This window comes from Theobroma umbraticum, unplaced genomic scaffold (assembly GCF_002168275.2).
Source record: "Theobroma umbraticum cultivar Fairchild unplaced genomic scaffold, ASM216827v3 scaffold_20.0, whole genome shotgun sequence".
Classification (NCBI taxonomy): Eukaryota; Viridiplantae; Streptophyta; class Magnoliopsida; order Malvales; family Malvaceae; genus Theobroma; species Theobroma umbraticum.
Window position 1 is genome coordinate 6,863,304 of NW_018397266.1, and position 9,715 is coordinate 6,873,018.

General features: G+C 33.2%; 1 pseudogene across 1 annotated transcript; it reads left to right on the plus strand.

Moving 5' to 3' along the window:
- The first annotated feature begins 6 nt into the window (after positions 1-6).
- LOC110423229 (glutathione S-transferase U17-like) lies at positions 7-1,075 on the plus strand (annotated as a pseudogene). The gene is made up of 2 exons (XR_016351685.1): positions 7-328; positions 454-1,075. The product of XR_016351685.1 is annotated as a glutathione S-transferase U17-like (transcript).
- The last annotated feature ends 8,640 nt before the right edge of the window (positions 1,076-9,715 follow it).

Here is a 9,715-nt window from a genome sequence, read left to right on the forward strand (position 1 = left end):
GGAAAGTACATGGCAGTGAGTGACGTGAATGTGTTGGGTTCATGGCCAAGCCCGTTTGTGCTGCGGCCAAGAATTGCCCTTCACCTGAAATCTGTAAACTACGAGTATGCCGAGGAAAATCTATTAGAATCCAAAAGCGAGCTACTCCTCAAATCAAACCCTGTTTTCAAGAAAGTCCCAGTTCTGTTACATGGTGACAAGCCCATCTGTGAGTCTCTCATCATTGTCCAATACATCGATGAGGTCTGGTCCTCGGGCCCTTCCATTCCGATCCGATCCTTATGAACGTGCCAATTCTCGATTTTGGGCTGCCTATATTGACGAAAAGGTTTGTATTTCTTCATACGATTGATCCTGCCGTTGTTGACGACAGTTTATTATGTCTCACCTTGGCGTTTTTGATTGAAAAGATTCTCATAGTTGGTTCTTTTTTCTTGTTTTTCCGTGGTATAGTGGTTCCCTGCCTTGAGAGGAGTGTTGGTTGCTGAATGGGAGCATTCTAAAAAGGCAGCAATAGCGCAAGTGGAAGAAGGGCTGGTGCTGTTGGAGGAAGCATTTGGAAAGTGGAGCCAAGGGAAACCTTTCTTTGGTGGGGACCAAATCGGGTACCTGGACATTGCACTCGGGTCTCTCTTGGTTTGGTTAAAAGTCATAGAGAAGTTTAGTGAGATGAAGCTGCTCACTGAAGCCAAGACTCGTTGCTTGCTCGAGTGGGCTCATAGGTTCTCCTCTCATGTGGCCGTGAAGGATGTTATGCCTGAGGCAGACATGCTAGTAGAGTTTGCTGTAAAGCTTAGAGCCAAGACCTTGAAAGCGAGGGCTATTCCAAAGTGATTAATAGGATGTTTTACTTGATTTATGGAGATGCAAAAGTTTGGAAAATATTCCTACGTTCTTCTTCCTACTATGGCATTAGAAGGTACATTAATAAAATAATTTTTATTTTTATTTCAAGGGAAAGACAAAAATTTGGATCTTGTCTGGATCATTTGATGATAATACTAATAATCTTGAAGAGCAAAAATGTTTTGCTTATTAAGGAATATACTAATATTCACTTTTTTTTTTTCAATTTTTTAAAGAGAGATGTTTTTATTATTGAATGAAGTATTTGATTATGGTACATTATTCTTATTAAGATGTATAATATAATTTTAAATTAATTTAATTAGCTTAAATTTTGATGTAAAAAAAATATAGAAATAGCGCAAACCTCACAAATGGGGCATCAACGGACTAGTGGTAGAATAAAACCTTGCCACCATATAATCCTGTCCAATTCCCGGCAATACCTTGTACTAGTATCTTAAATTGAAGAAACTTGGTCAATCCCGATTCTCCACTGGTGCAATTGAATTTTTTTTCGTTTTGCGATACCTGTACTAATATCTTACATTGAAGAAGGTTTGATCCTTGAAAGTAAATTGATTTGGATTGTGATATTCTACTAGTGAAACTAAAATTCTTTTCTCTCTATTTAGCTAAAAACCATTTTTTGCGACCACATTTATACAATAACTTGTACTAGTTTCTTATGTTGAAGAAGTTTTGGTCAAATTAGAAAGGAAATTAAATTGATTTGAAATTCGTGTCTAAGTTTGAGCCACAGATTTTCCCAGGCTGTCGTGTCCAGCTACCACCAGCTGCCACAATATGTATGACTTTGTCCCTTTCTTTATAAATGCACGGCTGCGGTACACCTATTTGCCATCGTCAAATTTTATTAACAGATATTTAAGGTACTAACTTTTTGTTTAACTTCAAAGTAGATTATTTTTTTAATATAACATTTAATATGATATTTTTATATATTTAAATATTTTTCAAAAGATAAAAATCATACTAAGTATTTTTTTATTCAAAATTTCTATAATACTGGTGTTGATCTCAAAGAAGTGTGCTAGGGGGGTGAATAGCACTTTGTGAATGTCACTAAACTTGATTTTAATTTAGGGCTAATTAAAGATTAATGATAAAAAGTTAAATGCCAGATAAAGGAATGATTTAAAGAAGAATGAAATGAAAAATAAAAGAAGGTAGACAATGCACAAAGATTTATAGTGGTTCGATCTCTTTGACCTACATCTATTACCTTGATCTTCCAATCAAGAATTCTCAAACCAAATCACAATAATCAGTGAAATTTTCAAGCTTCTACCAAGCTTTTACAATGGCTTTTCATAAACTTAGCCACAACCTTTAACAATAATTTTTCCCGAGATCAACCAAAACCTAAATGTAACTTTTCCTAAGCTGAGTTAGAAACTATAATACCAATCAAGTTAATCCAAGCTTGATTAATCCCCTTAGAGTGACTCGCACACACTAAGTAATCAAGTATTACACTAAGTAATCAAGTATTACAGATATAAATAAGTATCTATGATCACTAACTTAATCTGAATGGTACAAGATAAAGTGCTAAACTCTATTACAAAGATTGAAGTGCAAAGCAAGAAGAGTTGGGAGAGTCTTTACTATTTTTGAGCTCTTTTTTTTTTTTAATCTTGAAACCATCTAATCTTCTTCTTAGCCGTTGGGCTGTCTTTTATACTTGAAAATTCAACTTTAATGGATGTTGACAGCTTTAGACCGTTGAAAATAATTTAAAGTCAATTCTAGCCATTAGTTTGTCTTCAAGCGTTCAAATTCAAAATTTCAGATAGTGTGCTCTTAATTGACTAACCATGCTTTTTGGTCAATTAAGTCCTCTTTGTCTTGTAATTGAATTCTCTAACAGTGAGCTCTTAGCTGACTAACAATACTTCTTAATCGATTAAGCCTTTTTTGTTTTGCAATCAAATTTTTGACTATGAGCTTTTAGTTGGTTAACCATACTTCAAGTCTTCTCTATCTCACAATCTGCTTTACTTCGTTAATCGGTTAAGTAAGATTTTAACCGATTAAGAACTTACTATCTTTGAAGTAGTCAATTTCACTTTTGAGTTTTAGCTGACTAACTCTTTTGGTTATCCGACTAAGAGGCTTCTATTTGTGGCTTATTTGTAACTCTTTATTCTTATGAGTTTTGATATTTACTTTTTAGTGATTAATTTATTAATGACATACATTTTCATCCTGCACACTCAAGTAGTATAGTTAGACATAAATGAGCGTGAATGTTTTATTATCATAAAAAACTTATGGAGCTAACAATCTCTCCCTTTTTGATGATGACAAAACATTCATTGATTAATAGCACAATGTCTATTTGTTCCTTTTGTATTGCAGAAGATACGAAATTTCTACCCCTAAGTATGTGCTACCCCTTAATGTATACATGATCTTTTCAAGTTATTTTGTTATCCAACTTAGTAGGCTAGCTAATTTTTATCTATTTCTTAATGAAAATAACAGGTATTGATTCAGACATTTAATAGAATATATTCATATAAGCTTGCAGAACAATCAATAATAAATGACAAGATATTACCAATATTGTAACCAACTATCACCAACGTATCATCATCAACAAACAATATCCATTCTAAAATCAAATGTCATTAACATGCCAACAAAGCCAACAAAAATAACAAAGTATCATATCAAAGCGTAAGTTATCAGCATCCAAACACTAACCATCAGAAGTTAAAATAGCAAAATGTCATAAATAACTACGCATCATTAGAATCAATTCATAAATTACTATATTGTTACTTCAACTTTCTCCCTTTTTTTGTCATCAGCAAAACAAAGATGGTCTACTAGTTCAAGAAAAGTCAGAGAGGGTGGATTCATCAATCTCAAAGAGCACATTGAGGGGTCTAAGAGATGACAAAGGTGATGATTTTTGGGGTGAGGAATTAGGGGAAGGAGTATCTGAGATCTAGAAAGGATTTTGGCTAGAGGATTTAACTAAGGATTTAGCTTTGTCAACCAACCTGAAGACATTCTCCTTTTGAGAAACCTAGTGTTTGTTGCTATTGTATTTTTGCATTTTCTAGTAGGTTTGGCTCTATCTTGTGTAGATGCAGTTGCTTTTCCTTTCACTTTGTCAGTAGGTTCACTCCTACTTGTGGTGTGAACTGATTCAGAGAAAGTTCTTGCAGGTGTTGTTTCTGTGTTCTACTTCTTGCTGCTTCTTGTTTTGCTTGCTTTTCCTTTATCGTCTGATGAAACACATCCATAATCAATACTTCTTCAAAATTTGTTGGAGATGGCTTTATTTTCTATGCTTCATCATGTTGTTGAAGATTACAATTGTCATTAAGAGATTTAATCACTTTTGTATCATCATTGTATTCTCTTTCAATTTTAGGTTCAAGAGTAGGTTGTTTTCTTGCTGGAGTAAGTTTAAGTTCATTACCTTTAGTTTAAGAAGCAGGATTCTCAACAGTTTGTCCTACTGATGCTGGACTTGGGGTTGTTGAGGTACCTTCAGTTGTAGGACCAAATGGTGATTTTCCTTTTTCTTTTATAAAAGTTGCCAACTTTTGCAAATTATCTTCAATTTTTTGAACTCTCTTAAACTGATCTGTAAGGTTGCCATCAATTCTCATCAATAAATTTAAAATCATCTCATTTGAGATTTGAGAGGGGGTTGCCTTTGTTTGAACAGAGGTGGGATACTCATCCCTTGAGATGTCTTTGGGAGTTTTGGTGAATTTTTCTGTTTCAAGTTTGTACCTCATTTTTAGTAGATTTCCAAAATAGATGGCTTGATCTCTGCTTTTAACTTGATCCATCTTATATCTGATGTTCCGGATTCCCTTTTTCTTTACCAGAGAAGTGATTAGGTTTTCATAAGGCAAATTAACTTTATCAACACGATAGGTTCTTTTCATTCTTTCAATCATAAATCTTTCAAAATTGAGGGAGTTTTATTGAATGCATTCTCCATCATCCATAGATATTGAAGACTTACATAGCTAAAGCTACCACTTCTTCCATGAATTGTTGAAGCAATAACGTAGTGCAGGATCCTAGTTTATGGACTCTTGATAAAACTTGCATAACTTTTAAAAGAGTATTTTTCCTTTTCCTAGTGATAACTTCCCATAGATATGAGGGATCATATTCTTTTGGAATTTCATAGGTTCCCACATCACACTCAATATTTAGCAAATTTCTCAGATCAGGGGTAGTAACCACAAATTCTTTCCCATTTAGAAATACATTAATACCATCCTTAACAAAGTCTTCTAGATCATCAAGTTCAGTTTTATCTAGTGTAATGCTAGAGTAGAATTCTCTGACAAGACTATTACTATAAGTTCTATTTTCAAAAACACTTAATTTCTTCAATTTTATTTCTTCAAAATATTCTGACAGATCTCCTTTAATCTCTAGAACTATCCCAATCAATGTATTTTCCACAGGAGATGGGTGCATTCTATATTTTCATAAATCTTTCCTCATGAATCTTATCCCTAAATTTTGAGGATGAAGAATTACCTTTTTGTTGGATTTTCCTTTTTCCATCTCCTTCTTTGATTTTGATGCTTTCTCTTTTTGTTTCTTGCTTTTTTAGTTACTGAAACTGGCTCATTCTTCTTTCTTTTCTTTTGAACCTTGTATGATAGACTATCTTCCATGGAATGTTTCCTTTTCTATTTTTCCAAAGTATCACTTGGTACTGAATATTTGGTCATCGTTCTTGGTAGTTTCAGACTTACAGTTTGAAGAATTTGAGATGAAGGTTTTTGGTTTTGAAAAAAAAAGGGTTTCAGATGAAAGAGAATATAAAGAGAGGGTGTGGAGTTAAGAGAGGTTATTACTCTCCCTCTTTAAATAGGGTCATATATCCCTTTTTCAAAATTCAAAATTTTAGCTTTTATTATTAGTTTTCAAGTAGATAGTTTTTTTTTCCTCTTCCCCTAACTAACTCCCTTGGTTATCTGACTAAAAGGCATCTGATTGTGGCTCATTTGTAGCTCTTTATTCTTATGAGTTTTGATATTTGCTTTTTAATGATTAATTTATTATTGACATACATTTTCACCTTGCACATTTAAGTAGTATAGTTAGACATAAATGAGTGGAAATGTTTCATTATCATCAAAAACTTATGGAGCCAACAACTGGATGTTTAGATGTAGGGTGAATGAGAGTTTTATTACATTGATTCCTAAGAAAAAACCCCTAGTTTAAGTGGGGATTATAGATCCATTAGTTTGGTGGGTAGTATTTATAAATTAATTGCGAAACTATTGACCAATCAGTTGAGAAAGGTTATTGGGGAGGTGGTAGGAGAACATCAATTTGCATTCATATATGGGGAACAAATTTTAAATTCTGTATAATTGCTAATAAGTTGGTAGATATTATGAATCAGAACCGTGAAAGGGGTTTATTGTTGAAAGTAGACTTTGAAAAGGCTTATGATAATGTCTTTTTTGGAGTTTTTGGAGTTCACTTTAGGGAAAATGGGGTTTGGTGCAAAGTGGTGTAGATGGGTTATGAGGTGTGTGAAATCTATCTCAATTTTTGTTTGTGTAAATGGATCTCTTACAAAACCAATTAAATTGCAAAGAGGGTTGTGTCAAGGTTGTCCTTTGTCTCTGTTTTTATTCAATTTGGTTGTGGAAGTCTTTAGCTGCTTGGTGAGAAAAGCTTAAGATATTGGCATTTGCAAAGGTATGTCACTTGGTAATAAAGGGATGCATCTGACATATTTGCAATTTGCAGACGATGCCCTTCTTTTTTGCAAACTGAATCTTGAAGAGTTGTTGACTATGAAGCGAGTGTTAAGAAGTTTCCAGCTTATGTTTGGACTTGAGATTAATTTTATGAAAAGCTGTTTATTTGGTGTTGGCATTCAAGAGGAAATTATGGAGTCATGGGCTTCTAGAATTCATTGTAAAGTGGGTCATCTACTTACATCATATATAGGGTTGCCATTGGGATCGAATATAGCAACATTGAAGATTTGGAAACCGCTTGTGGATAGAATAGAAGATAAGCTAGAAGGGTGGAAAGCTAAATTATTATCATGTGGAGGTAAAGTAACTCTCTTAAAATCAATTATAAATAGTTTGTTCATTTACTATATGTTTGCATTTCAAATTCCACATGGAATTCAAGATGAGCTTGACAAATTTCAACGTTGTTTTCTTTGGAGGAAGGCTACTCACAACAGAGGGGTGCACTTTATTAGATGGGAGAATGTTTTCCAAGAGAGGGATAAGGGGGTTTAGGACTCGTTGACCTTGAAATAAAAAACAAAAGTCTCTTGATCAAATGGCTATGGAGGTATGGGAATGAAAGGTAGGTTTTATGAAGGAGAATCGTGATAGCAAAGAATGAATATGATTTGAATGCCCTGTTGCCCAGAGTTGTTACAACTCGTAATTGCTTTAAGGGATGGAAACATATCATATCTCCTTTAATGATTATTGATAAATTCTTCTTGCAAGTTGTAGCTAATTTAAGAGTGTCGGTAGGTGATGGAAAAACGATTCCTTTTGGGCTTGATGCATGAGTAAAGGATGAGGTCTTGAAATTGGAATTTCTTAGACTTTATGCATTGGCTCAAAATAAAGATGGTAGACTCTGTGAGTTTGGCCAATGAACAGATGATGGGTGATAATGGTAGATTGAACTCAGAAGGTAACTTTTTGGGTGAAAATATACGCAATGGACACGATTGTGGAGTTACTTGAGAGATTTTACTCTGGGGGAAGGAGTTAGTGATAGAATTGTTTGGAAAGCTAATCCTAGAGGTATGTATGTTGCTACGTCATTTTGTAAAATTGCTAGAATGTCTTATTTTGTTGATATTTGTCAGTTAAAATTTTACTATGCAAGTATACATATCGAATAGATAGTTTATTAGCAAGCAGAGTATCGATCCCACAGGGAATTGATCTAAAATTTTACTAAGTACTAAAATTAGAACAATTTAGGTTTATTCAAATAATTAAAATTTGAATTCTAATTGAACTAAAAATTACTCAACTAAAACTAATTCAATTAAAAATTAAAGCAACAAGATAATTAGGCAAACAACAAATCAAACAAGCCTAGGATTATAATATCCCTCACACTTCATCTAAATCTTACGTCGTTTCCTTAACTTATTTCAATGGGTTGAGTTGCTAACTTAGAATTCTAAATTATTTATAAGGGTCTCCTGACTTATTTTATAAAAATATCTATTTTAACTAAAACACTATAATCCCTATGTAAATTGAAATTAAAATAGATTCATTAAGTTCAGGCTCTAATCAGGCTACATATAGCTTATAGGTATATTCCTATCCTATACGCAAATCAAGTAATATGATCATAAGCTATCTCAATTTTAGTCTACACTAAACTCTCTTTCTCAAGTTTGTTTAGGTTCCTAAATCAATTTAACTGGTGGCCAAGCAATTCAAAGCATTAAAAATAAATTGGAATAAACAATTCAAATCCCATTAAAGATAAGTAAGAAAGAGGTTAAAATTTAGATTACATGTGAGTTTAATTGCAATCTTAGAAAAATAATTTAGCTTATAGTATCTACTAAAAACAATATCCAAAGAAATTTAGCCATGACTCCAAGTCAAGAAAATAAGAAAAACACAAAAGTAAAGAGAGAAAACTAATAGTTAGAGCTTTGTGATCTTGATTCTCCCTCCAATTCTCTTATTTTCTTGCTTTGTTCTTGGCTTTAAATCTTCACAATAGTTTCTTGCTGCCTCCCATTTAGAATCTCTGAAAAAGGTCCCTTAAATAGGCTCTAAATAACTTAATTTCCAAAATCCCATCAACTTCTCTTATTTTTAGAAAGTCCCCCAGTGCTGCGGCTCTACTTCTCCAGCGCTGCAGTGCTAAGCTCTTCGAAAATTTGTATGTCTGGTTCCTTTCATCAATGCTGCAGCCTTGTTCTCCCAATGTTGTGGCAGTCGATCAAGTTCAAACATGAGTTTCACCCTACCATGTTCCGAATTGGGCAAAGTGGTAAACATAAAAGTTTTAGCTCTGTCTCTTAAATTTCCAATGGATCAAAGAATCACATCAATTGGACTTCTAGATTGAAACATATGCTCCAAATACCGCATCATACTACAGTGTATTTTGACCATGATCCAATTAGAATTGGGTGAGTTGATAAAAATAAATGTTGTAGCCCTTCTTCCTAGAATTCTCGTGGTCTAAGAATCACCTCATTTGGAGTTGTTTAGAAGAGACATGGTCAAAATACCGAAACATATGCGAATGAAGTCATCACCATACTTGCACTGATTTTCATCAAATGAGACTTTTTCATCAATTTCCTACAAAAGCCATAAGAGAAATTAGCAATAACTACTCTTAAAGTAATTTAAAATAAAACAATATAAATTTTAACTAAAATAACTTAAATTAATCACTTAACAAGTACAAACTTAAACTAGAAAAACACCTAAAATGGTAAATTTCGAACCTAAAATCTCAAAGATCTAACTACTTAAGCCCACAAAATGTGTCAAAATAACTCTATGTAATAGAGTTATCAACATTGATCTATGGAAAAAAATAATTGGTTAGGCTAAGCAATGTATAGAGTTGAGGTTTTTGTATGGCAATTGATGTGAGAAAAAAGTAGTAGTGAAATCTAAGTTAGTTAAAAGAAATTTAATTGGAGAAGATCAAATGTTGTGTGTGTTATGTAGAAGACATTCAGAAATGGTAAATCACTTGTTTTTCTTCTTGTGAAGAGTCATGGTCTGTATGGGTTTATGGTTATCACATTGGAACATTAGTTGGGTTTCTCCTTTTAACGCTCAAAAATTGTTTCTAGCTGGGATTT